General features: G+C 33.4%; 1 long non-coding RNA gene across 5 annotated transcripts in view; it reads right to left on the reverse strand.

The window, feature by feature from the left end:
- LOC140603729 (uncharacterized) overlaps nucleotides 1-22,496 on the reverse strand; it is a 208,132-nt gene that overhangs the window by 183,943 nt on the left and 1,693 nt on the right. The gene's annotated exons all lie outside the window — the stretch shown is intronic.

The raw sequence follows: 22,496 nt of genomic DNA on the forward strand, positions 1-22,496 counted from the left end.
TTTATATATAAAAATAAATATATTCAAGTTACCATCTTTCAAATTCTTTTAGATACTTCTACTCATTTCAATGTTCCAACTTAAATATTTTCTATTACTTTATTTTCCAAACATATCATTTCAAACAGTTATATCTAGGTGAAATTACATACTAAAGTTATAAACTTATGATAACCATTTTAGATTTGATTACTTATTTTTGACATCATAATTCAGTGCCTTCAATCAAATTTTTTATCATTATTTCTTTGTGAGGAAAATTAATTTTATACTTTTTCTCTGTAGCAGTTTGAAATTCAAATACTTAACACATGTGTCTAAAGTATAAAATGTTTACCTATTAGAAAAATTATAGGTAGCATAAAGCTTTTAATCATTGCAAAAACATATTTTAAATGGTATGTATATATAAAATATGTATCCTTAATGCACTATGAATCTATTTTTGTAATACAAGTCATAATAATTATGAAAATAATAATGGTGTTGGAGATAGATCTATTACTATTCTACACTACATTATGTGTGTCATTCACAATGTTAATCATGTTTCACTATCTGAGATAGTCGCCAAATTAAATGACACTTTTTGTGGTTAAAAAAAACACATGAGCTCTAGCCTTTTAACAAGTTTTTATACAGTACAGTATTGTTAGATATAACCACGATGTTGTAGAGTAGATCTCTAGAACTTCTTTACCTTCCACAACTGAAATTTTATACCCATTGAACAGCAATTTCCCATCTTCTTCCCCTTCAGCTCCTGGCAACCACCACTTTATCTTCTGCTTTTATGACTGACAACTTTAGATACCACATATGAGTGGAATCATGCAGGGTTTGTCCTTGTGTGACTGGCTTATTTTGCTTAGCATAATGACCTCCAGATTCACCCATGTTGTTGCAAATGATAAGATTTCCTTCTTTTTCTAAGGCTGAATAATACTCTAATGTAGGTATAAAACACATTATCTTTACCCATTCACCCCTTGGTGAATATTTAGGTTGCTTCCACAAGGCAGCGATTATGAATACTGCCACAATGACTATGGGAGAGCAAGTATCTCTCATTGAGATCCTCATTTCAATTTTTTTAGATAAATATCCAGAACGAGGAATGCTGGGTCAAATGGCAGTTCTATTTTTAATTTTTTGAGGAACTTCTATAATTACAGGCCGCACCATTTTACAACCAATGGTGTACAAAGAGTTTCAATTTCTCTAGATCCTTGCCAGTAATTTTTTTGGCTTTTTTTTTTCCATTTGGGCAATAACACCCCTTCAGATATGTAGTCTGCAATTATTTTGTCCCATTCTTCCAGTGCCCTTTTGCTCTGCTGCTTAAATTTAGTAGCATATTCCTGTATGTAAATCACTGTGTTGACTTTTCTAGGTCACAGTGTAATATTTTAACATATAGATTCAGCTCATTGCTTTTCTTGAATTATAAGTTAACTATATTTCTCTTCTATTATCTTAGTTATCTTCATACACAACAATGGTTATGTTGCATCTCCTTCATCAATATCTCTCTAAAATCTATTAATATGTTAATTATGTTATATGATAGCAAAACAAGCCAAGAACAATGTGACTTTTTCAAGGAGGAAATTTACTTCAAAATGGAGAGACAAATGATTTTTCCTGGATATGTTATTATGCTAATACTTCAAAAAATAAATTATTATTTTGATGCAATCTAATTCAAATATGTCAAATGGATATTTTAGTGTTATTTTGGAAAATGATGAAAATGTCTCTAATATTAACCTGGAAAGGACAAAATGTAATTAAAAAACAAGTCATAACATAACAATAAAGAGGAACAATGAGAAACTATATAAATCAAAATAGTAAAGTTATATCAATTATAATATTAATCAACATATAGCATTTACCTTTAAAAAGATAGTTAAAATCTGAATTAGAAAAACCATTCATAGGCAGTGGTATATGTAAAAATCTAAATATTAAATAAATGAAGTGATTGTCCAGCCATTTTTATTTACTTTTTTTAATATTTAAATTTTAATATTTCTTTTCTATAATCACATTGATGTTAACAATATAACAAAATGATATTAACCTAATGTTATCATCTAAGTTTAAGGGAGAAAAAAAGCTCAATTTCAATTACACTAAAGAAGTAATTGTCTTTGATAGACATCTTCCAGTATTTAGATTTACATATCTCTATTACATCCAAATAAAAAATTAAATGTCAACACTATGCTGAAAATGGTCATTAACTATAAGCTAGAAATTTACTTGTGAAATTCAGTTTGGAGAATGATTCTGAAGAGAATAGAAGAACGGAAGTGAAGAGGTATTCCAAGGATCTTTATATATAATATTCCATTATATATACTCATATCCTGAGTATATTATGATAAAATAACACTGTCTTCGTTTTTGGTTGATACATAGATTTTATTAATGCAATTTTTATTTAAAATTTTATTTTTTTTCAAAATTGTCATAGGATAAAAAATTGGCCTCACAAATGTGTCCATGTCCTAAACTCTAGAACCTGTGAATATATTCCCTTACATGGCAAAAGGAACTTTGCAGATGTGATTAAGTTAAGGAACTTGAGATGGGGCAATTATCCTGAATTATCTACATAGACTCATGTGATTAAAAGAGTCCCTATAAAAGACCATCAAGAAGGTCACAGATAGAGAAGGAAATGTGATAACAAAAGTAGAGGGAAAGAAGACATATCATGGGAACAAAAGTCAAAGTGAGCCAAAAAATGTAGGCAGCCTCTAAAAGCTAGAAAAAAAGGCAAGGCAAACTGGATTCTTTCTTAGAGCCTCCAGAAGAAAGGTTGCTTGCTGACCCATTTTAGACCTCTAGCTTGTAGAACTATAAAATAAATTTGTGTTGATTTAAGCCAAAGTGCGTTGTAATTTGCTACCAAAGCAATATAAAAATAATACAAAACATATCCGAATATTTATAAGCAAGCATAAACATAAACACACTAAAAGTAAATTGTTTGCACATACTTTTACAAGTACATATGCATAATATGTACTTAATCAGTTGACTTGAATGACCATGCAAGCTCACCTCATTTTGTTTGAATGTGTGTACATGTGTGTACTTTATAATTAAGAATATTAACCACAACTTCAGGGTTTCCTTCTATCTGCCATCCTAACATCTCATATCTTAGTAGTATTATACCTTCAAGAAGGAAGAGGGAGAGAAAGAGAAGGAGTAGGAGGACTGTGAGGAGGAGGGGGGGAGTAGGCAAAGCAAAATCCTTTAATCCATTATTTAACATTTAAAGACTTGTTTAATTGAAGATGTTTAAATCAGTGTACAACAGTCTTAATCTATAAATAACTACTTATCAGTGTCTTCTCCAATTTTCATAGATAAATATAAAATGAGAAAAGCATAGGGCATTATTTGAAATTGAGGTTAGCAATCTCATAGCAGGAAAGAAAGAAGAGATAGTACATGGACAATAAACTTGATAGACTTCATAAATTTCCCTTGGGTTGACTATATTTTCTTCAATTGTCCTATAACAAATAGATGCTCCTGATTAAAATATTTTTTTCATGCAGCTGCAAAGCAGTCTGCTTCATCAGAATTATGAAGATTTTTTTTTAATTCAGCTGACTTACTCTGAAAGGACATTTTCTACAGAGAACACACTAATTGAAGCGTCACTACATAGTTCTATTTAAAACCTTTATATGTCTCATAATATTGGATATGCCCATATATATTTTGCAGTTTCTCAATAAGTCTCTTTTAATTTTTTAAAAGATTTTATTTATTCATTCATGAGAGACACACACACACATACAGAGAGAGAGAGAGAGAGAGAGAGAGAGGCAGAGACAGGCAGAGGGAGAAGCAGGCTCCATGAAGGGAGCCTGATGTGGGACTCCGGGATCACGCCCTGAGCCAAAGGCAGGCGCTCAACTGCTGAGCCACCCAGGCGTCCTTCTTTTCATTTTTAAGTAAAAGACCAACCATATAACATTTAAAATGTCTGAAGAGTTCACTTTTACTATTTTCCCTTAATTCGTATATTTGTTTTTTTCACTACTGTTCTCCATAGCTCATCAAAAGATGATAGTTGTTTCCCATGACTTTGAAACACTTCATAAGAACATTAATATGAATGTTTTTGAATTAGGGAATGAATAATCATGAAGTCTTTAGTTTATAAAGAAAGAATTAAGCCCATCTAATATCTGCCAGATCAAGAGAGATTTATGGGATTTCAACAATTTACACAAGCTTGGGTAAATTTAAAGGAAAAAGCAGGGTACTTAAGAAACTTAGAAATAGATCATACATGGATAATTAGAAGTTCCAGCCACCTTTGCCTAATGTACAGAAGAAAATTCTGAAATAAGAGACAGAATAACCAAAAACCTACTTCAGAATGGAAGAAAATTAAGTCTCTATAGTTACAATTAATAGAAACTATAAATCCGCTGGAGGAAGAGTTTCAAACTTGGGGATCATGACTTGCAGAGATATAGAATAATTCAATCATATGGTGGATGTCGCCTCCATAACAAAAATGTTATGGACCAGGCTGGATTAGAAAGTTTCCTGTGAGGTTGTGCCAATCATTAACTGAAAGAACAAACAAAAACTAAAAATGAGGCTTAATCATCTTTTGAAAGTAGGGGAAGATATCCCATTCTCCTTCTTTTTCTAAGAGTATTTACATAAGAAAACTTAAAATTGTAAGTAATTTCTTTCTGTGAAATGCATATAAATTATTTAAAAATAAAAATGGTATTTTTGTGAGCTTTGTGAACCAAGAATGTTGTTCTTTAAAACCCAGGAGCTATCACTTTGAAATGTAAACATGAAGGAAGACAGAATCCTATTTCTCAGTCTGGGAGTCAGTTAGGAGCCTAATTTCAATAGGCAACTTGCTCCAGGTTGCCAAGCTCATAGAAAGATATGAGAAGTTTGGTTTTCCTCTGGACAAACTCAATAAGCTAACATAGGTGGGCACCCTAATTAGCACATAGTTTGTGTAAACTGCACGACAGATAGTGTTATCAGGTCCTCTTACCTAAGAACTAGCTATTCTTCATGAAAACCATGTATGTGATGGGTTGCATATGCCTGCCTACATAGGGGAGGGAGATTCCTTTCTGTCTTTGCAATCTCTTAGTGAATTTCCTGTGATGTGCATCAAATTCTGGTTTAAGTACTTATTCAATAATAAAAGTATTTTCTTTTGCTATTACCTTTATGGAAAGGATTTTTGGATAGGGAGAAGATTTTATTTTTAATTATAATTCTCCCCATAGCAAATCATTGCTTCAATCTCACCCTTTATTTGTCTATCTTCTTCACAGCAGAAAGTCAGCATATCAAAGAAAACTTAAATTTAAGTCAACATTACCAGTTTACTTGACCAACAGAATGGGAAGAAATGACATTCTGGGACTTAAAACATCCACAAATAGCTAGGACATTTCCAAAAGTACAATATATAACATTTTCCCAAACATTTAAGGAATACATTATGCCAATTTCTTGACAAACTCTTCCAGGAGATAAAAGTGGAGGAAATATTTCCTAACTTGCTCTGTAAGGTCCGGATTGTTCTAATACAAAATCATACAAAGACATTGCAATAAAATAAAATTACAGACCAATCTCTCTGCTAAACATAGATGGAAAACAATACCAAAGGCACAATCCATGAAAGGAAGAATTGATAAACTGAACCTCATTAAACTTAATAATTTCTTCTCTGTGAAAGACACTGGTCAAGATAATGAGAAGACAAGATACAGGCTGAGAGAAACTATTTACAAAAGACATATCTGGTAAAAGAGTGTTACCTAAATTACAGAAATATCCCAACAATAAGAAAACAAACTGATTAATAAATGGGCCAAAGACATTGACACCCCACCAAAGATACACAGATGACAAATGAGCATATGAAAAGATGTTGCATTTGCCCTCAGGGAAATGCAAATTAAAACAAAGAGATACTATGACACACATCTTAGAATGAACACATCTTAGAATGACTAATATCTGAAACACTGATACCACCAAATGCTGGTAAGGATGTGGAATAATAGGGACTCTTATTCATTACTGGTGATTCGTGCAAAATTATACAGCCACTGTGGGAGACAGTTTGACAGTTTCTTAGAAAATGAAACATCCTCTTACTATATGACCTAGCAATCACAGTCACTAGTATTTACCCAAAGGAGCTGAAAACTTCTGTCCACACAAGAATATGCACACTGATGTTTATAGAAGCTTTAGTCAGCATTAGAAAGAAATGAGCTATCAAGTATGAAAAAATATGGAGGAATCTTGAATGCATATTACCAGGTGAAAGAAGCCTATTAAAAATAACACCATATTGTATGATTCCAACCATATGACATTTTGGAAAAGGCAAGACTATGGATACAATAAAAAAAAGATCCATGATTTCCAGGGGTTAGGAGGGAGGGAGGGATAAATGCATACAGAGCATTCTAGGGTAGTAAAAATACCCTATAATGGTATACGTCATTGGACCTATGTCAAAACCCAAAGAATGTACAACAGCAAGAGTGGACTATCATGGAAAGTATGTATTCTTGTTGATTATGATGTTTCAATGTAGCTTCATCAATTGTAACAAACATATCACTATGATAGGGGATGTTATTAATAGGGGAGGAGGGCATATGAGATATCTCTGAACCTTCATCTCTATTATCCTGTGAAAAGAAACTTTTTAAAAGTATTTAAATATATATTTACACATAACCATAAGTCAGAAAATAATATTAATAACCATATTACCACCTAATATATAAACACCATTCAAATTTTACCTCTTATCCAATAAAGAACTTTATAGCAAAAGGATCCATCCAAGATCATACCTAGTATTTACTGGCATTTGTCCTTAGCCACCTTCAATCTAGAACAATTCCTCAGTCTTTTCATATTTTTCATAATCTTAATATTTTGAAGACTATAAGGCTCTGACTTTGTTATTTCAGTTTAGGTTTTTCTGATGTCTCTCCTTACCCTCTCTCTGCTTAGATTCTAGTTATGAATTTTTAACAGGAATATCAGAGAAGTATTTTCTTTTTTTTAATATTTATTTATTTATTTATGATAGACATAGAGAGAGAGATAGAGGCAGAGACACAGGAGGAGGGAGAAGCAGGCTCCATGCTGGGAGCCCGACGTGGCACTCGATCCCAGGACTCCAGGATCACACCCTGGGCCAAAGGCAGGCGCTAAAACCGCTGAGCCACCCAGGGATCCCGAGAAGTATTTTCTTCTCAATATATCTTATCAGAACTGTATTTTCTTTATATCTTATCAGGTGATGCAAGATTTTGACTTCTTCCATTACCAGTGATGTTCATTTTGGTCACATGGGTTAAGGTGGCATCTGCCAGGTTTTTTCCGAGTAAGTTACTAATTTCTTGTCTATAATTAATGAATGTGTTGTGAGGAGATGCTCTGAAACTAGACAAAGTTCTATCTCTCATACTTTGATCCAACAATTTTAGCAACCACTGATGATTTTTCCCTTGTCAACTGTCACTATTTTGGTTGCCACTTGGTGGTTCTCTAATTCCACCAGTTCTTAAACATTTTACTAGCTGGCATTCTACAATAAGAAAGAACTTTTTCTTTTCCCTCATTGATTCATTCATTTGTTTATCTAAGTATAGGCTTATGAATCTTACTTTATTCCATATATTATAATCTGTTGTTATTGCATATGTTGATACTCAAATTCTGTATTTGGTAAGTATATATATCCCATGCAAGCCTGCTTCTATATAATTTTAACATATTTACACCATTCCTGAAGCTCTTCCTACTTTCTGGACACATACACACACATCCATGTATTATTGTCTATTTATAACTCAGTTGTTTCCTTTTTGAAAATTTGTATATGCAAAATATAAGTTCTTCAAAGCAAAGGATGCTTAACACTTTGTGTTTATCCTAGATATTCACCCAGTGTTTTGCTTGCTATAGCCACTTAGCACACGATATCTAATCTGTGGCTTTGCTGAAGTGTTTTTCCTGAGGCAGAGGAGAGCAAAGTTCTAGTCCTACATTCAGCCTATTTTTTGGTTTCACCTTTGATGCTGAATCCACTATTAGTAGTGCAGAGAAGCCAGTGAACAGGAAAGGTTGTAGGAGGTGACATTTAAAAATACATACCACTGTTTACCTGCCTGCTTTCTCTTCTCAGCTCTTAGGGAAGGAAGGAAGGAAGGAAGGAAGGAAGGAAGGAAGGAAGGAAGGAAGGAAGGAAGGAAGGAAGGAAGGAAGGGAGGGAGGAAACAGAGAGAGGAAGGGTGGGAGGGGTGGAAGGGGAGGGAGGGAATATAAATGTAGAAGTAGAAATTGGTAAATACATCCTAAATTTTTAAAGGTCTATATACCAAAAATTGTGCAAAATATTGTATCATCTTTGAGTGAGATTGAGATATCAGGAACCAGAAAGAATATAGATTCATCAGGGATTTTGAGATTCAGAAATGAAAGCTGACATGTCAGTCACAAGAACAGACAAAGCCATTGACAGTATCTGAGGATTTAAGGGCCAAGTGCCCTCTGTGAAGTTCATATAAAGCTGTTCAAGCTGAATCTTTAATAAATGTCTTCCTTACAGATTATAACTAAGTTCCTCTTGGACAATTTTCAAGCAAATTTCTTCTAATGCCTATGTGAGAAGTATCTCATGATTTGTATTAATTTTCCAGAAGGGCTTAGTATCATGTACCATCAAGTAAATAATTAATACTTGTTTTTCAAATGTTATTCCTTCATATAAATTTAACACTGAGCATAGTTTAGATTTTTTCCAAAATAAAACCAACAATTTCACAAGGAATAACTAGGTGATTTTAAACATTCATAATGTATAACTATTTTAAAATTTTGCTCTTTCCTTGACTTCAACACAACTGCCTTTTCAAATTCAGATACATTTCTTTAAACCGGGTGTTGAAAATTATATCAAAAATTCACTACGAATGAATGTTAGAGAAACCTTTAACATTTCTTTTAGAGTATGTTTAAAAATGTTGGTGTTAATTTTTTAAAAATTAAAAGACTAACATTAAAAAGTAAAAATATGTTGGAAGTGTTATGACTTGCTTCATTAAAAATGCTGATACATTAGAGGAGTGAAACTATTCTAGAAGACATCATGCTATCCCAGGAAGAAAGCATCTATTAGAAAACTACTGATTTTTCTCTTTAAATAAAAAATAACAGGGCAGCCCCGGTGGCTTAGTGGTTTAGCGCTGCCTTCCGCCCAGGGTGTGATCCTGGAGACCCAGGATGGAGTCCCACGTCAGGCTCCCTCCATAGAGCCTGCTTCTTCCTCTCTCTCTCTCTCTCTCTAATAAATAGATATAATCTTAAAAAATAACATAAACTTATTCTGCTCTGTCATAATTCCTTGATTTGACTCCTAGAAAAATGCATGGTTCCCTTTGGCGCATAGATCTCTTTTAAGTTATACACTGATGCAGAGTTGGATTTCTAAACTATAGCCAGTTGAACTGGGATTTGGAGCTCGCCGTTTACACAAGAGAAGTGTATGCTTCAACAAGTTTTCCTCGATTGGCACGTGACAATTTCACGATACCGTTTTTACACAAAATATTTCTTTTCAGAATTTCATTTCAAATATTCAAAAATGAGTAGTGATTAATAAGCTAGTTAATATAATGATACCATTAAAGCCACTGAATAGCCTTGGCATACTAAATCTGTAAACATGTGAGGCTTATTTGTTTGATACATATCTTGCTGTTTCATATCTAACAATTGTTAACTAAAATTTGTAGTCCATGTCCCTAAACTTTGACATTTTTTATACACTATTTTAGTTTCTAAAGATGATCCTTCTTTGCCTATCACCATAATGCAGTTTTTATTACAACATACCTTCTAGTTTTAGAAAAGTATTCTTTTTTTTTTTAATTTTTATTTATTCATGATAGGCACACAGTGAGAGAGAGAGAGGCAGAGACACAGGCAGAGGGAGAAGCAGGCTCCATGCACCGGGAGCCTGACATGGGATTCGATCCCGGATCTCCAGGATCGCGCCCTGGGCCAAAGGCAGGCGCCAAACCGCTGCGCCACCCAGGGATCCCAGAAAAGTATTCTTTATTGTCAGCATCTGTATGCTTTCCAAGAACATAGCATTCTCTTTTTACCACACAATAGAGAGTAGAATTTTATCAGAATAAAGGTCTCCATTAAAACATACATTCCTCTGACTATTGGAATATCTTCCCTTTATTTTGAAGAATATTTAATAATTTAGTATGTGTTTAGTCTGACTAGTGTTGGAAGGTAATGCTTAAAAGTGTCAATTTCTACTCTTTGATTTTTAATTTCATCAAGTACCTCTACTGAACCTCCAGTATGCACCTCCATCCAATCAGTATTAGAATTTCTTAGCTAAGAAAATTATCTTAACAGTTTTGGAAGAATTCCACTAAAGTAATATACATTAAATGGAAATATTAAAAGCATACCACATCATACTATTAAGTTTTGTCACCCTCAGCAAACAGATAATAATGAATATTATTCAGATTAATAGATAGTTGGTAACCTATAAATAAATTTAGAGTTTAAAGAAATATTGAAGCTAAGCTGAAATAATAATAATCCAGGAAATGGTCAATGTAAATATGGATGGAAAAGCTAAAGGAAAAAAGATTTTTCATTTTGCTTGGCAATTTTGCCTTAGAATAATCCTCAATTTTATTATTACATTTTAAATGTTAGATTTTCAGACTATTGCAAAGGATATTGGATACCCTGTTTGATCTATAAATACACTTTTGCATTTCAACGCTGCAATGAAGTTTCCCTGGCTCTTCCAAAGATGGCAGTATCAACTCTAAAGAAATTCCCTAGTCTTCTGGATGGTGTGATATGTAATACATCAGTGGATCTGATGGTCATGGGTCCACACCCATGGTGTTTCCTCATTCTTGTATTCCTTCTACTTTGGCCCTCATTACATTACATTTAACTTTTCTCAAAAAGTTTTATCTATGCTTTGTCAATTTCCGTTTCAGATCACCCTTTTGTCATAACTCATTTCTAAAATTTTCCTAATTGTTATTTATGCTTTTGTTCATAACTTTTTTTTTTTTTTTTTTTACTTCTTTTGGTTCTTCTGAGTATGTGTTTTGTGGACACATTTTTTTCTCATTTGCCATCATTGTGGATAAGGACATTCACTCTCTTTCTCCCTCTTGTTCTGGCAATGACTTGTGTGGCATTCAGCCACAACTCTTTTCTATCGCTAATGCTTAGGTGAGATGATCTCTCCAATAGTGATAATTTTATCACTGAGGGGCATCTGGAAGTGTCTGCAGACATTTCTGGTTATCGTAACTGGTGGATTGCCATTGGCAGCTAGTGGGTAAGACCAAGGATATGGCTACCAATCCTACAATGCATAGGATTGCCTCCCACAATAAAGAATTGTCTGGTCCAAAATCTCAATAGTGTGTAAGCTGACAAACCCCAGATCTATACTCTGAGAAGGGAATAATCAGTATTGAGGGGAAGATAGTTTCCCTTAGCTTCATGGTTCTAATGTTTCTTCTTCTGTTGTAATCACAAGCAATTTTTAAAAATGTGTCTTTATAAAAATTTCTAAAATGTGCCTTGTTTTCTACCCTTTTGTTTTTATCTGTACTTTCTTTTTCAATTGCCCTTACTGTTCCTCTTCTTTTCTCTTTGATTTTACTCCCAGGAATTTGTTCTTAGTGCAAGTATTTGTGTTGGAAATTATAGCCACCAAGCCCCCCACATTTTGGGCTACTCTTATCAAACTGTCCTGCTGAGATTTCCATAAGCATTTATGATCCTTCACTTTGAAGGTGAGCACCTATTGGAAATCTCTATGTTTTCTAGTTATCAAGCCCTTCATAAATCTGTCTTCCTACTACTTCTTCCTCACAGCTGTTGATACATTATGCAATTGACTTGCTGTTCAGTGTTGTTGTTGTTGTTTTGTTTTTAAGATTTATTTATTTAGAGAGAGAGAGAGAGGGTGGGGAGAGGCAGAGGGAGACGGAGAGAATCTCAAGCAGACTCTGCTGAGTATGGAGCCAGATGTAAGGCTGGATCTCACAACCCCGAGATCAGGACCTGAGCCAAAACCAAGAGTTGGACGCTCAACTGACTGTGCCACCCAGACTCCCTTTTGCTATTCAGTGCCTGACCTCCACTTATTCCTATTTTAATATTCTCATGTATACACCACTGTCACCTAGTTTTGCTTTGATGCTGTTCATGACAATTTTTAACTAGTGATTCAAGTTCTATATGAACATCGATTTTTCAATTATAAAATTCTAAATTATAGAAATATTTAAATTTTCGAGTTTCTTCTTGATATGTTTGATAATAACTAGACTGTTACAATTTAAATTTTTAAGTTTATAGGTAAAATTGTGTTTCTATTTTTCTTCCAATCTGTCACTTAATTTGTCCTTCATTTGTACCTATGTCTCCCTAGAGCTTTCTAATACATTCTATTTTTCTGTATATCCAAGTCACGAAAATAATGAACATTCAAAGAAGCAATATTTGGCTACATAATTCTTTTTTTAAAAAATTTTATTTATTTATGATAGTCACAGAGAGAGAGAGAGAGAGAGAGAGAGAGAGGCAGAGACATAGGCAGAGGGAGAAGCAGGCTCCATGCACCTCGGGAGCCCGACGTGGGATTCGATCCTGGGTCTCCAGGATCGCACCCTGGGCCAAAGGCAGGCGCCAAACCACTGTGCCACCCAGGGATCCCTGGCTACATAATTCTGATATTATGTTTATCTTTTTCTTTTATTTTCTTTAATTTGCTGTGCTGGCCTTCCCTTCTAAATTACTAGGTTGGATCTTTTGATCATTGGCTTTCAGTCCTTTGATTCTCATATACATGAACTATGTTTACATTTAAATAAAGATTCAACTGAATCCCATTACTATGGAAAGTTTTCAATAAATTTTAAATGAATTTCCAAATTAGTTTTATTACAGTTAATATAAGGTTTTAGTTCTGTATCCTTTCAATTGGCAGTCAATTTTTAATTGTCAATATATGATGGGCTTGAAATAAGTTTTTACAGTTTATTGTGTAAGTATGTTTGCATACATCTTTAGATGATCCTTTTATCCTTACTAAACTGCCTGTTTAATATATCAGTTACTCAAGAGAAATTTTTGAATCTGCAAATACAAGTGTATTTGTCCATTTTTCCACCTTTCTGCAAAATTTAGTCTTACATAACTTGAGATTATTTTTATGATTTACTGAAGTTTTAAATTGAAGAAGTTTTTTAAGATTTTATTTATTTATTCATGAGAGACATACACAGACAGATAGGCAGAGACACAGGTAGAGGGAGAAGCAGGCTCCATGCAGGGAGCCTGATGTGGGACTCGATCCCAGGACCTCAGGATGACACCCTGGGCTGAAGGCAAATGCTAAACCACTGAGCCACTCAGGGATCCCTGAAGCAGTTTTCAATGCTTTAAATGCAATTTCTTACTGCATTAAACTCTTTATCATTAAGCAAAATGCTCTGCATCCCTTTTAGGCCTTTAGCCATGATATCTATATTATTTCACACTAATATAACTATATTAGCTTTCTTATTATTAATGTTTGCTTTGTGTTTTTACATTATTTTTCTTGTATTCTAACATTTGTATGTGGAAACTCCAATATCTGAAGTACTTGCAAACTCCATTCCCTTTGTTTCTATTTATATCAACGTGTTTCTCCATGTTTTAAAGTGTTTTATTGTAAACTCACGGTTGATATCATTGTCAAGGATCATGAGGACTTGAATAGATCTGTTTTTCCAGAGAGGATTTGCTCTTGCATTATTTAAGCATCTGTGTTTATTGGCAACCTGAGACCACTTTAATTTAATTTTTAAACCAGACCATTCAGGTAGTATAATATTAAACCTTACACCATTGTGAATGCAATATAAAAATCACAGATTTGTAAAAGAACTTTTCACTATTATTTTTTCCTATGTAGACCTGAGTTTAAGAAGATAGCCTTTTTTTTCTAGGATGCCAAGATTTTCCTGTCCACTCTTTCATTGATGCTCTATTCATTCAGGTTCATACTTAATAAAGTAGTCTCTAACATTAGTACATCTAAGCTCTTGTCTTTTTTTTTTAAGTTTTTATTTAAATTCCATTTAGTTAACATACAGTGTAATATTAGTTTCAGGTGTACGATTTAGTGATTCAACACTTACATACAACACCCAGTGCTCATCACAACAGATTTACCTCATCTATTTAACCTGTCCCCCCGCCCACCTCCCCTCTGGTAACCATCAGTTTGTTCTCTATAGTTAAGAGTCTACCTTCGGGATCCCCGGGTGGCACAGCGGTTGGGCGCCTGCCTTTGGCCCAGGGTGCGATCCTGGAGACCCGGGATCAAATCCCACGTCGGGCTCCCGGTGCATGGAGGCTGCTTCTCCCTCTGCCTGTGTCTCTGCCCCTCTCTCTTTCTCTCTCTGTGACTATCATAAATAAATAAAAATTAAAAAAAAGAAGAGTCTATCTTTTCTGTACGAATATTAAAACATAATGCTGGGGTTTTGGCAAAGGATCTAATATCCATTAGGGTCTCAAAATTATGTTTCCACTTTGGAATCCTGGTTTTGGTCTGTCATTATTTCCCTTGTTTTATTATAAGTTTAGATAAAAGGGATGTGTATTTTACTTTATCCAGCATTTTTGATGTTCTGAAGTTGGATGCTTTTTCAGTTAACTTAATTTGTCCAAATTACTGTAAGTAGAATTTCTTACCAGGCTTTCTCAGTATTATTTAGATAATTTTTGGAAACATGTGAACTACATTTTATCTTTCTTTTGGTAAATACTGTACTGTATCCTGAATAGGACTTCATCTACTAGAGTTTTCTAAATCAGGCTTGGTTGAGATGCCTCGCAGTGTGTTAGGTCACTGAGCTCCTAATAGGAGTCCAACAAACCCAGACAAAGTCTTTGCTATTTCCAAACTAAGCACAATGAAATCCTATAGGAAACATTTCTATATGTTTTTAGATATTATTTAGGTATATACAATCCACTTGTTCACCTTCTATTTATTGTCTCCCTCACTCTGTCTCAACTTACCTCGGGACTCATATTTCAACATTTATCTTTGTACTGTAATAGAGTTAACACATAATCATTTGAATAATACTCTTGACCAAAGGCTTTTTTCCTGTCTAGATAAAGCTCCATTTCACAAAAACCTAAGCATCCTTATGTTGTCATATATATTTGAGCAGAAAGCACTTATGGAAAACTCACATCATACACAGAAACCTTACATAACTGCCCCCACCAAGAATACTTTGAAATTTTATGTTATTTAATAATCATTACATCACACATTTTCTATTGTTCCTGCATACCACTTATTTTCTTACCTTTTCCCACTCCCTTTGTATACATGAACAAACGAAAGAAAATGGCACCCACCCCTGGTATTCTCAATACCAATACCAACATACACACATGTATGTCTGCCTATATGTTATTATATTACCGTGCAATTTTATTTTTATTTTATTTTTTTTTACCATGCAGTTTTAATAGAGAAATGTCAGTCATCCTCTTTAAGGACAAAATAACATACTGTCCTGAGGCTTCCATTCTTCTTTTATAAGAACTACCCATTTCCCTTTCCTTTTTATGTATACCATGCCACTGTCTCTCATTTTGGTTCTTCAGGTTAACTTTTATTTTGGTCATATTTGTCCTTGTTATTAGAAACTAGAAGCGATACAATACACAATAAATTCATAGATCATTCCAATTATAGACTTTCTAGCCTCCTCAAAAAACGCTTTAGACTTTGTACTTCCAATCCTTATTCCTCAATCTCCCATTCCGTACTTTGGTTTGATTTCATCTCCCACAGGTATAGCTTGTTGTGATCACAACAATGCCATACATACTGCTAAATCCAACGGACATTCTAATTACTAATCTCACTTGACCTCTTAACATCATTACAGGGTAGTGAACACTAAGATAACTGCTTCAAAGCTTATATTAAGGCAAATAAAAGCTGATTGCTAGAAAGCAATTATTAAAATGTCTCTTGTTTACTTAAAGGAGAACAGGCCTTTTTTTTCTTTTTTCCTAGTGTAGCCAGATTTTTTTACTTAAGAAAGAAACAATCCTTGCTACTTCTTCCTTTAAACAATATATCCCATTATCTCCTCTAATTCATTTTCCATATTTCTTTCATAATTCTCTTTGCCATACTCCTCTCTGTTCTTTGTAAACTCATGTTCTGTTATTCAGCTATTAATTGATCCTCAAGGTTTGGCCCTAGGGTCACTTTACTTGCACTGTCTCATCTTAATTTAGAATACCAAAGTATTTATGTTTTAAATTAATATCTGTACTCAGAAGACCCACATATTTATACCTCTATCTCCAGGCCAAAATATCTAATTACATACTTAAAATACCTTCCTAGATGTCATAAATAAATTTTATTTCAACATAAACAAATGAAACTTGATCTTTTCCCCTAAAACTAATCTACCTCTAGTATGCCCTATATTAGAGAATACCACCATCATTTCAAGTATTCTCCATCTTCCCATAGAGTGTTATTTCAACATAAAACCAAGATTCAGAGGGATGTGAAAATGGAGGCATAAATTGGGAGTGAAATAGCCATAAACCGAAAATTGCTGCCATCCAGCAGAAGCTAGAATCAAGAAACAGATTATCTTCTAGAGTCTCCAGAGGGAATGCGGCCTTGGTGACACCTTAATTTTAAACATGTGGCTTCTAGGTTTGTGTGAAAATAAATTTGCATTGTTTTAAGCCACTAAGCTTATGGCAATTTGTTATAGTGGCCATACAAAACTAATACATCTGCATCCCAGTAACATTTGGATTATTTTTTTAGAGTAAACCACCATATTCTATTCAATTTTTAATGCCATCCTCTTAAAACAGAGTCCATATTTGGTGCTTGCTAAATATATTTTAAATAACATGATTAATGAAGGCATGAACATGAGTTTATAAAATTACTTAATGCCATTTGGTCTGAATCCAATTTGAAAATAATTATCTCTGAATCATTGTCTTAATTCATACATTTTCCAAATCATTATTAAATAGCTACAGTGTGTTATTACAGTCCACAGTGGACTAAGCTAAAAAAAATTAGTGTAAATTCAACATTTTCAGGATACTGTTAGTCAATACTTCAGAGAAATGTGTCTAGTTTTTACTTTTTCATATTAAACTTCTGTGTAGTTTTTAAAAAATATTCAGTATTTAAGATGCTACTATGCTAAGATATGCACTGTTCATTTAAGAACTCAAAATTATAGTAAGATAGCTATAATAATTAACTATAAGAATAAACTTAGATGTAACTTAATGCAATGTTTCCTAATTTTTTATCAAGTTACTTTTAAAATAATTTATATTATATAACTTCAGGAATATATTATGCATCCAAAATGCAAATTTTATTATTATGATTTTTTAAACTGTCAGAAAATAATACTGAGACCTTATTTTTATTACACTTTTCTAGATCTGCTTTGCCTACATGTCAAATTTTGGCACAGGATATTTTCTGCTTTATTCTAATTTGCTCTTATTAGTACAGACATGTTTTCCCACCTGTAAAAAATAAAATCATCTTCATTATGAACTTTGTAGCTAAAAACATATTTCTAAAAAGATGTTCTAGCCTTAAAGGTAAATATTCATAGCAGGCATAGATCTTTCATTTGATGTATATTATTATATTCTGACACTTTCAATCCCTCAAAATGATGGGTAATGCGGATGAGGAAAGATTTTAGTTTTAAATCTTCAGTCATTTGTTCAGTTTATAAAGTAATAATATAGTCATTATAAAAGTGAGACTATAATAATTTCTAAGAAGAATAGCAAAATAATATTGTAGAAAGAAAAAAAATGAGACTGAGCAAAAATTACCATTACTGAGTATTTTGATGCCTTTACAGAAAATTTAAATAAGAGTAAATATTTGATTTTAGGTATGATATTTATTTTAGAACATTTTAAAATTTTTGACAAAGCCCTGTAGATGTACAAATTTCAATGAAATTGATAAAAATTTCAATAAAATGGTCACTGATAGTTTTCTATCAATGCCTCTTCCCGGTTTTACTAGGCAAACTATTTCAAGATCATGAAATTATTAACTCCAGAATTCTTGATCAGCTAGTGATCCAATGAATCACCATGACTGGCAATATAATCTTTTGGAAGTAAGCCAATTTTAGGAATGTTTTTGAATAATTTAATAACTTTCCAAATAAATCGGAGTCAGTTACATAAATTACTTAAATCATGTTGGACATTTTGACACTTCAGCTACCTCAATATTATTTAATAGTTCTCTGGGAAGTACCATCAAAAGAGAAAGAAAAAAGAAAAAGTAGAGAGGATTATGATTTGAGATGATTACAAACTTAGGTTGGAATAATGAATCAATATTATTTAATACAGTGATTCATGTACTATTCTGTGAATTGTATTCTCTTTGCCTAGCTTTTCTTTTTTTTTTTTTTTTTGAAATATATGGGATTTTTTTTTTTTTTTTTTTTTTATGATAGTCACAGAGAGAGAGAGAGAGGCAGAGACACAGGCAGAGGGAGAAGCAGGCTCCATGCACCGGGAGCCCGACGTGGGATTCGATCCCGGGTCTCCAGGATCGCGCCCTGGGCCAAAGGCAGGCGCCAAACCGCTGCGCCACCCAGGGATCCCTGCCTAGCTTTTCAATAGCATTCAATTGGATTATATTTTTATAGAATACTTTGATTTAAAGACAATAAATTTAATTGCTATCTACAAATTAAGTTTTGAGAAATTACATGGAGGTCTCATATCTTTAAATTCCAAAAGCCTAAGTAAAGTTCACTGATTTAAAAAAAAAAAGTCAGTAAATAATTGTACAAGTGGAAAAGTTACATTTTTCTGGCTAAGTTGTAACTTATGCTATGATAACCTGTGCTATGATAACTCTATTTCCATATGTGTTTTATGCATATCTTATGTATCCAACTGAGCCAAAAGACTTGGTCGATCAATAGAGTACATTTTATAAAATCTCTGTAATACATTCTTAATGCAATGCATAAGAATAACTAATATATACATGCCAACACTCTATATCAGTCGGTAATTTTTTGTCTTGTACAGTATCCTTCCTTATACTGGGAAAAAATAATAGATGAAATTCCAAATTAGTTATAATCATTCTTTTTAAATTTATATCATAGTTTATTTTCTATCTTTTATATATCACACATACTCATTGAAGGAAAAAGACTAAAACCACAGAAGTATACCAAAAGAGGTGATATGTAACTGCTCTTACTCCAAAAGAGTCATTCTAGTATAAACAAATATACAAAAAAAAAAACAACAAATATACATTTCAGATAGATGAATAGGCCATATTCTGTAAATCCTAATTTATTATACCTTTTATGTTACAGAAATACTAGTTTTATATAACTACTTCTCTTTTTTTTAACCCATTATATTATTATTTTTTATATTTATTTTTTAATTGGAGTTCAATTTGCCAACATATAGCATAACACCCAGTGTTCATCCCTCCAAGTGCCTCCCTCAGTGCCCATCACCCAGTACCCCAAACCCCTGCCCACCTCCTTTTCTACTACCCCTGTTCGTTTCCCAGAGTTAGGTGTCTCTCATGTATAAATACTTTTCAAAATATTTTAACTTTGTCTATTTTTTCCTTATGCCTCACTTTTCTCATCTATAATTTAGGGGCTCATCATTTTTACCAATTTACAAGAAATTAAGATATTTTCCTAACAATAATTGTCTTTGAAATCTTACCAACAAAGTAAACACTTTGAGATTTATTTTTTTTAAAGTAACATGAGAGGTTGGAGGGATTTTTCTTTTTATTTTTGAGGATTTTATTTTTTTGTTCATGAGACACACAGAGAGAGGCAGAGACATAGGCAGAGGGAGAAGCAGGGAGCCCGATATGGGACTCGATCCTGGGACTCCAGGATCATGCCCTGAGCAGAAGGCACATCCCCAACCCCTGAGCCACCCAGGCATCTCAAGGGTTTTTTCTTTATCATATTAGTTCCAAATTAATCATACATAAAAATTTTGTCTAAACTTAAGAATTAGTATTAAGATAAGACTTAATGTCTCTTTACTTAAAAATCCATTTGCTTTCTTATTCGTTATTAATGCAAACAGACATATTTAAACTGTAGAGCAGAAATATATACTTAGCAATAAGTGGAAAAAGACAGAAAGAGGAGTAATTTAAACAGGATGGATGGATTTCGCTTTATGTATGTCCTACACTGAATTCAAGGTGAAGTTTAAATACTTCAAATAGATTTTAGGTATCTAGGCATCCCATGGGGCATGTAAGTCTAGTGTTTAATGATAGATAATTGTTATAAAATATGGGATCCAAATTCAATGAACTACAAAATTTTCTAGTGTTCCAACCAAATTAGTTATAATGATTCTTAATTTTGCTATTTCTAATCTATTGCATCCATTAAAACTTTAACAGCAAAATCAAATTTAAATAAGGATAGCAGTCAGCCTTATCTTGTAACTGATATGAAAGTCAAAAGATCCATTACCTTACAAATAAAATTGATATATGCATGTAGGTTTATTTTAATAATAAAAATTGCTGATTGCTCCTTCAAGATTCTGTGAGTAATATAGATACATACATTTATACACGAGATGGTCTTCTTGCGTGTATGTCAATCTAGCTATGCTGCAGTTTTCCATTTATTCAGTCAAACAGTAATCTAGGTAGTTCGTAGATGTGATTAAAGTCCATAATCAATTGACTTTAGGTAAGGGAATTATCATAGATAATCTTGCAGGTGATCCTGCTTCAATCAGTTAAAAAGCAGAGGTGAGTCTTCTCTGAAGATGAAGATAAGTGCTTGTGGACAGCAACTTCAGCTTATGTCCAAGGGTGCCTGGTGTTCTGCAGTAGGAATTTCACACTTGTCTAGCCAGATCCACAATTATATAAATTAATCTATTGCAATAGATATCAATATATTCCCTACTAGTTCTGATTCTCTGGCTGAACCCTGACTGATAAATATTTTGGTACCTGAAATAGTTCTAGAGGAATACAATCTTAAAGACAAGTTTCCTGAATTGATTTTGGTATGGAATCGGTTCTCTAATCTGATTAGATTTAAAGGCACTAATGACTGTATGTTTAGTAATCAAGAGGGCACTGAGAGTCCATGGCATAATGTGACAATGGCAATATGAAAATACTGCCATTGGATATTCCTAATCATATGCTTACAGAAAGCAAGGTTCCACATGATCATGTATTTACTACCTTAGAATATTTTATTCAAACTAAGGAGTAAAATAGAATTGGCTTGTTGGTCCTGTGAGAAGAAAGTGGGTAACAAAGATCTCAGGGCTCCAAATTCCCAGTTCTGTGTGTTAATGACTTAAAATCTCTATATGTCCTGAAATAAATCACTATCTCCTATGACTTGAAAAAATTCAGAAATTTCTGAAAATCAAACCCATAAATACTTCGAGTGGTTGAATTACAAAACAAATTGAATTATCAACCCCATAGGTTGATCTGCTCTACAGATTAAATATGTCTTCCTAAAGTGAAGTTATGGATGAGGAGGGAATAGGATCCTGAAAACTGAGATTTTGAGATATGGGCAGATTTTGATGAAGCTGGAGACATTGAACCCACCAATGCTGCTTGGTCGTCTTTGCCAGAAGCAGCAGCTATTCCTCCCCTGCCTGTGTGGGTTAACTCTCTTTCACCTAGAGAACCTGTAATTGCATCTCCTGGGGTAGTTGCCTAGCAAGTCACTGCTGATTCTACTCAGGACCTAGCCCTATCATCAATCTTTGGTTTTAGACTATAACTAGACTCAAATCCCAATAAGCTACACAGGATGAGATACAAAGTTTGACTCATGAGAAATGGCATGATACTCCCACATATCTGGATTTTTATACAATTTATGCAGAATAAAATGTAGTGAATATGTGTGGAACTGGGATCATAAGGATAGTGAATCATAATGGCCAAAATATAAAGTTGTGTCAGGCTGAATTTATTGATATTGTTCACTAAGGAGAGATCCTGGATTTGATGTATAAGTTTGAGGGTTTTGAAAGGTCAAATATAGCCCATGCTAAATGAAGTTAAAATGCTAAAACTGCCTTGGTATAATATAGAGGCAGGTGTCCAGACATTAGGAATACTGGAATGCCAGAGTATACTTATGTAGATCTGCTTCAAAGTACATATTTTCCACCTTGACTATGAGAAATGTATCTATGAGAGAAGCCCAGCATTCTTGAAAAGCTCTATGTTGTGTCTTGTTTGTAGACTA

The sequence above is a fragment of the Canis lupus genome, chromosome 14 (genome assembly GCF_048164855.1).
Source record: "Canis lupus baileyi chromosome 14, mCanLup2.hap1, whole genome shotgun sequence".
NCBI lineage: Eukaryota > Metazoa > Chordata > Mammalia > Carnivora > Canidae > Canis > Canis lupus.